The 6,928-nt window shown below is 40.1% G+C and overlaps 1 long non-coding RNA gene across 1 annotated transcript in view; it reads right to left on the reverse strand.

Moving 5' to 3' along the window:
- Positions 1 to 4,315: 4,315 nt before the first annotated feature.
- LOC138157733 (uncharacterized) overlaps positions 4,316 to 6,928 on the reverse strand; it is a 14,974-nt gene continuing 12,361 nt past the window's right edge. The window contains exon 2 of the long non-coding RNA XR_011167444.1: positions 4,316 to 5,726. This is a non-coding gene — a long non-coding RNA (uncharacterized lncRNA). The remainder of the gene's footprint in view (positions 5,727 to 6,928) is intronic.

A 6,928-nucleotide genomic window follows, 5' to 3' on the forward strand; every position in this document is an offset into this window, starting at 1 on the left:
TTGATTTTTCTTTCTTTTTTCTTTTTGGCTTCAGAAAGGTCATTCAAGCAATATCAAGCATTTGTTGAGTACTAAGCAAGCAGTAATCTTTGGTACACTTCATGAAATGTTCCCTTATTGTTGAATTTGCAAAAGTTTCTATTGGGGCATAATTGTGATTTTCTCCTGAATATGTGGGACTGCCTATAAGTTCACATTACATGAGCTATTTTCAGTCAGTCAGCCAATAAACACTTACTAAACGCTTCCTATGTGCCGGGCGTTATGTTGCATGTGTTGCAGATGCAAAGAAAGGCAAAAAAAAAAAAGAAAAAAAAAGCCCTCAAGGAGCTGACATTTTCATAGGGGGAAATGACATGTAGAAAGAAACTGAAAGGAAGGGAGGGAAGACGATGTGGGAGGAGCTCTCTGCAGTCCAGTCTCCACTCTCTCCAGTCAGAGAGAGGGAAGAGGGGCCTGGTGAGGAGGTGTAAGTTTCCGGGTGATGTAATCTTTCAAGATGCTAAGATTCCAGAGATGTGCAGCCAGGTAGAAAATGAGACTTTCCTGTATGATACTGGTGAATCATATGAAAGAACAAGGCTCATGCATCTTCAGAGACCCAAGAAAACCGTTCTAGATTGTATTCAGAGTAGATGATTGGCCAGGGATAGAACATTTTTCACATGGGGGGAGAACATGACAGTGATCTGGTGAATGTACAAATACCATCTGTTTGCAAAGATGGCATTACCCATGTGGACGATATTAGAGAGCTGCTTCTGGGATAATCGTAAGGACTGGAGCACAAGTGAACATCCTTCATTGATCTACCATACAATTGGAAGACTTCTTTCATTGGCTGATTAGAAGCAACTGTTGGTGTCTTCAAACTGGCCTGAACTTCAGAGAGGGAAGCCTGGGTCAACCATGTTATGTATTTATGCTGCATATGTTTGTACATGTACTTGTCTCCCATAAAATGTAAGGTCTTTTTAATTCTTTATATTTGTACCCCAAGCACTTAAAAGTGTCTGGTACATAATAGGCCTTTAATAAATATTTAATTGAAAGACTGACTCTGCATCCTTCATGACAATAGAGATCTCCTTGTTTTATAACTCCCATAACAACTAGTCATCAAAGTTATTTGTTGTGGCATTTGTCAAAGAATAATAATAACCATAGTCATTTTTGTATAATTTTGATGTTTGCCAACCATTTTGTACAAACACTATCTCAATTCCTTAAGGTAATACTTTCATCTGATTCATCACATTAATCTTGATTCAAAGGATGCTGATTTCTGGATACCCAGAAAGCTTATGGAGATTTTGTTTAGACCCACTAGGACTTGGGGCAACTTTCTGAATAAGACCATATCAGTGATGACTTCCTTTGCAATGTGCATTTTTTTTGTTGTTAGCATGTACTTGTATATCAAATGAGCATTGATCTGTCCAAGGCAATCTGTGAAGGGAGACTTTTTTTACATACTTTTATATAGTTATACCTTATGTACTTTTTAAAGTATTTTAAACATTTTTAACAAATCCCTTTAAGAAATGCTTTGAAATACTGTAATGCAATCATTTGAATATTTTTACTCCATGGGCACATCCAAAAGTCATTTGAGATCAAGTCTTGTAAATAAAATTGACAATGAAGCTGAGTAATGCTGGTTTGGTTTTAATTTTTTTCTAACTATAAGATAATGTGTCTGATTTTCTTGATTGTCTCTGAAATTTTCTAAGACAATCCTAACTTCAACAATAAGTGTCCTCGTATATAGACTTAGAACTCAAGGGGGACTGAGAGATCACCTAATCCAATTCCCTTATTTTACAGAGAAGGAAACTGAGGCCCAGAGATGTGAAATGCCTAATTCAAGATCATATGGTAGTAAGCACTATGATAGGGGATTTTAATGTAAATCCTCTGTTCCAAGCGGTTGGGGGGGGGTGGCATTTGTTTATTTGTTCTTATGGTCACATTATAATCACATCTCCAAAATGGAACTGGCCCTGTTCAGGTCTTTGGATAAGCTTCGACAAGAAAATGGAGAAGACACCGTGCAAAGTCATGGTCTATGGTACAGACAGATAGAAGCAAAAGCAGAGGAGTACTTTCTGAGAGTAGAACCACTATGCTCACCTTTTCTTCCTTCCCTCCCCCTCAAGGATGTCTCTATGGCAGACTAGCTTCCCACTCACTCTAGCCCCAGTCACTCAAGCAAATTATGTAACCAGATAGCCTCTCAGTGTGTTCTATCAAGAAAGCAAGGAGCCCTTCCAGTCATCCATGGACTTTGTATTACATCCTGGCAATGTTGACTGAATAAGGGGGAAAGTGGTTGGCACCCAGTCCTAGGGACCTCTCAGTGTGTTCCATAAAGAAAGCAAGGAGCCCTTCCATATCCATGGACTTTGTGGTACATCCTGGGAATGTTGACTGAATAAAGGGGAAAGTGGTAGGTACCTAGTCCCAGGGTAGATCCTCATTTTAGACCATGTCACTTAGCCTGGCTCACACTCTTCACTCAGCTCTGCTCTCATCTCTCTAGACTTTGCCACCATGCCCCTTCAAGGTTACTTCCCGTCCTCTGTTCAATTTCTTTTCATGCTTTGTCTTCCTCTATTAGAATGTAAGCTACTTACACATAGAGATGGTCCTTTTGCTTGTATTTGTATTTCTAGTGTTTAGCCCAGAACCTGGTACATAACAAATGGTTAAGAAATGCTTATCTCCTCTAAGCTAACTTGATCATCTTTTGTGTGCTCGTAGGGTCTAGAGTTGGATGGACCTGGCCTCAGACGCTTAACACTTACTAGTTGTGTGACCTTGGGCAAGTTACTTAACTCCAATTGTCCTACTTCCCCCCCCCTCCAAAAAAAAAAAGCAAAAAAGAAATAGAGCTGATTGGACCTTAGAGATTTTCCAGTCCTCTTTAGAACATGAATGATGGTCCAACACAGGAGGCTGAGAAAGATTTGTCAAATAGGTAGGAAAAGAACCAAAAAGGGATACAGTCATAAAAGCCTAGAGAAGAGGAATTATTCATGAGGAAAGGGTAATCAACAATGTCAAATGCTACAGAGATATTGGGGAAATTGCCGCATGGAAGTCCATCTGGTCCATGGGACTAGAATCCAATAGCTTTATTCTTTATTCACTAAGAATTCCCAGGATGTCCAGGGTCATGACTAGATGTCTGAGAAAAGGCCATGGGATTTGCCAGTTAGGAGATTAGTAATAAGTTTAGAAAAAGCAATTTCAGTTAAGTGATGAGATCAGACACCAGACAGTGAAGTGAGTGAGAGGAGAGGAAGTGAGGTCAAGTAGAGGAGGGAATTTTTTTCTAGGACTTTGGCTGTGAAAGGTAGGAGACATATAGAATGATAACTAAAAGAGGTGTTAGGATCAAGTGAGGATTTTTCAAAGATTGGGAACACATAGGCATGTTTGTAGAAAGCAGGGACAGATCCAGTAGGCAGGGAGAGATTAAAGATGAGAGATACTGTTGGTGGAGTTGTGAATTGGCCAAGCCATTCAGGAAAGGAATTTGGAACTATGTCCAAAAGGTTACTTAATCAAGCATGCTCTTTGACCCAGAGATACAACTACTAGTACTGTACTCAAAAAAAGATCAAAGAAAAAGTTAAAGGACCCATATGCACTAAAAAATATTTATAGCAGCACTCTTTTGTGGTAAAGAATTGGAAATCAAGGAAGTGCCTATAAATTTGGGTATGGCTAAATAAATTATGGTGTATGAACATAATGGAATGCTATGGTATTTTAAGAAATGATGAAAGGGGTGTTTTCAGGGAAGATTTATATGAACTAATTCAGAGTAAAGTGAGAACTAGGAAACTCATTTATAATAGCAATATTATAAAAATTAACAATACCGAGAGGCATAAAACCTCTGATCAAAGCAATGATGAATCACGACTCCAAAGGACTGATGGCGAATGATGTCCACTTCATGACAGAGAGATGATAAAGTAATATGCAGACAGACATGCACTTTTTTTTTAACATGAACAATGTGGGGATTTGTTTTGCTTGACTTTGATATAACAAGGACTTTGTATTTCTTCTTTTTTCCAGGGTAGAAGAAAGGAATAAAAAATGCCAGATAACAGAATAAAAATTTTTAAGATTAGAATATGATGATCAAGAGGGATGGAGGAGATTGGAAGGAATGGTTTGTTATTATTGTCGGTGGTTGGTTGTTTTTGTGTTGCTCTGTCTTTTACATTGCTGTTACTTCCCTATGACCCTCCCTAAAATAAAAGCAACAAAGAAGTAACCAACCGAAAATCAAAGCATCCACTGTGTCTACAAATGTAGGTTTTATTCCGTAAGTCCTTTGCTAAGTGGAAGCCACTAACCTTGTTAAACAGAAAATGCTAAAATGGTCATCATGAATACTAATTTATATTCATGATGATGACCCAGGATCTTAAAAAAGAAAATCAAATTGTGTTAGTCTTGTCACTGTTGTTAAGCAACTGTGTCATTGATGAGCAAGCTGAAGCCAGACGGTGAAGGGATGTGCTCAATTTCGCACAAATAGGAAGCAGCAGATCTTGGTATTGACTCAAGTCCTCTGACTCCACTCCAGTGCTCCTTCTGTCCTCCCAAGATGTGCCAACCAAATTAGACATTCCTTTGAATTCCATTTTCTAATCATAGAATGTCAACGTTGGAAGAGATCCAGAGGTTATTTATCCAGTTATCTAGTTCAACACCTTCCTTTTTGCTTTTCTGAAGACAATATTCAACCTTTTGTTGGATTTTAAGACAGCAGAGTTTCTCTCTATTGATCCAAAACACAAATCAACACTTAAGAACATATAGCAAAGGAGTCCATAATATTGGAAATTAAGGTACACCAACCTGGTTGGGAATTACCATCAGCTAAGGCTAATGGGAAAAACCATTCCCCTACAAGTCCCTTGGAGAAAAACAGGAGAAAAACAAATCATCAGACAATAATTAAGAAGGAACCAAGGTCTTTTTTTTAATAGGATAAGAAATACATAAAATAAATACAAAACTTTGATTTAGGAAGTAAAAGAAGAGGAATGGGTGGCCCGCCGAGCCCTGGGCAAACATGTCTTTTGTCATGAGTATATTGTATCAGAGACAACTCAGCACCACTTGAAGGTCAACTTCTTCCTTTTTCATAAGGAAGAAACTGAGGTCCAGCATAGGAAAGTGACTTCCAGAGGTCACACAAATAATCAAGCCATGGTTGGAATCCAGCTTAGCTCTGCCGTATTAACTAAATATGTGAATCACTCTATGAAACAATCAATATTTATTAAGTGGCTACAGTAAGCTAGGCACCAGAGATGCAAAGACAATAGATGCCCTCAAGACGTTGACAAGAAATCTTTCATTTTGGAGAACAGGCCTATGACACAAAGGTAGAATTAGACGAAAATGCCCAACCCCCAAGGCCATCTTGCCCAAAGGCACATGAAATATGGAGAGTGGGAAGACTGACATCATAGCCAAAGCAAGATCCATGGGAGCCTTGGAGTGTCCAGAAGACATGGGGTTGTACAGCTCTTGGGCCACATCTTTATTTTGAAGCCAGTGCGAAGATCAGCCATTGCCCACTGCTCAGCTTCACATTGCTTCGACATCTCTATTTCCATTTCCAAAAGATGTGGGAACCTCTCAGGTCACTTCACCTGTCATTGTTTATCAACAGCATGGCAGAGAAGATGCACCTGTGAAGGGGCATGGATTAAATGATTAAAACTGACATGAAAGCTTGGCATGCTGACACTTCTCCATGTCATCGATCGGCAATTCCATCCCATTTAACGACACCAACCTTCCTCAGGATGATGCTGGGACTCAATGCTACTGCACACAGGTTTGGGGCAGGCAAAAGAATTCACTCTCTGTGTGGCTATTCCTAAAGCACTGGTCTAATTTTTCATTCCCCTGCTCAGCAAGCTCCAGTGGCTCCCCCTTGTCTCAAGGATAAAATATGAAACCCCATGCTTGATATTTAAAGCTCTTTCCAATTCCTTTGCCAGGCTCCTCACCTGGCACTCCCCTACCTACAGTCTACTTGCAGCCTCCCTGGCCCCTGCCTGCTCCTCACCCACAATGTTCCATCCCCCATCTATGTGCCTTTGCACACAATGTCCCCCATCCTTGAAAGCCAGACCCTTTTTACAAGCACCTCCTAGAAGCCCTACTTTGAGGATCCCCTAACATGCTGACCCTCTCCCTTCTCCCCCCTCCCCAAGACTCCTCCCCACCCCCACCGTTGGATACTGCTGGCTTTGTATATATAATGCATTTACTTATTTGTGTGTGTGTTGCTTGTACTTAACTTTGTATGTAGTTTGAATTTACTTAGGTTTGCTACATAAGGGCAAAGATGTTTGGTTTTGTATTCTCTCCATCTAGCACAGAAACTGGCACAAAGTGGGTGCTTACTAAATGCTTGTGGGCTGACTGATTGTGTGCTTATATATGTATACACCTCTACATATTTATATATATATTATATATATTTACACAAGGAAAGAGGCAGAGAGAGGTTATATGGAGACAGAAATATTAGACAAACAGAGAAAGAAGAAAGAGAAATGAGAGAGAATAAGAGGTAGAGAGAGATAGGGGCAAAGAGAGAGAGAAGAGAGAAACTGAGGAGAGAGAGACAGAGAGGAGAGAGAAACAGAGTAAGAGTAAGAGAGGAGAGGCAGAGAGTAAGAGCCAGAAAGGAAACTGACAGAAACAGAGACAGAGAGGAAACAGTAAGAGTGAGAGGGAAAGAGAGGAGGGGGGGAGGAAGGGGAGATACAGACAGACAGACAGAGACAGAGAGAGAGGGAGAGAGAGAGAGACAGAGAGAGAGAGAGAGAGACAGAGAGAGAGAGAGAGAGAGAGAGAGAGAGAGAGAGAGAGAGAGAGA

This window comes from Petaurus breviceps, unplaced genomic scaffold, assembly GCF_028583685.1.
Source record: "Petaurus breviceps papuanus isolate PSGF00001 unplaced genomic scaffold, PetGlider_PUasm1.0 173, whole genome shotgun sequence".
NCBI lineage: Eukaryota > Metazoa > Chordata > Mammalia > Diprotodontia > Petauridae > Petaurus > Petaurus breviceps.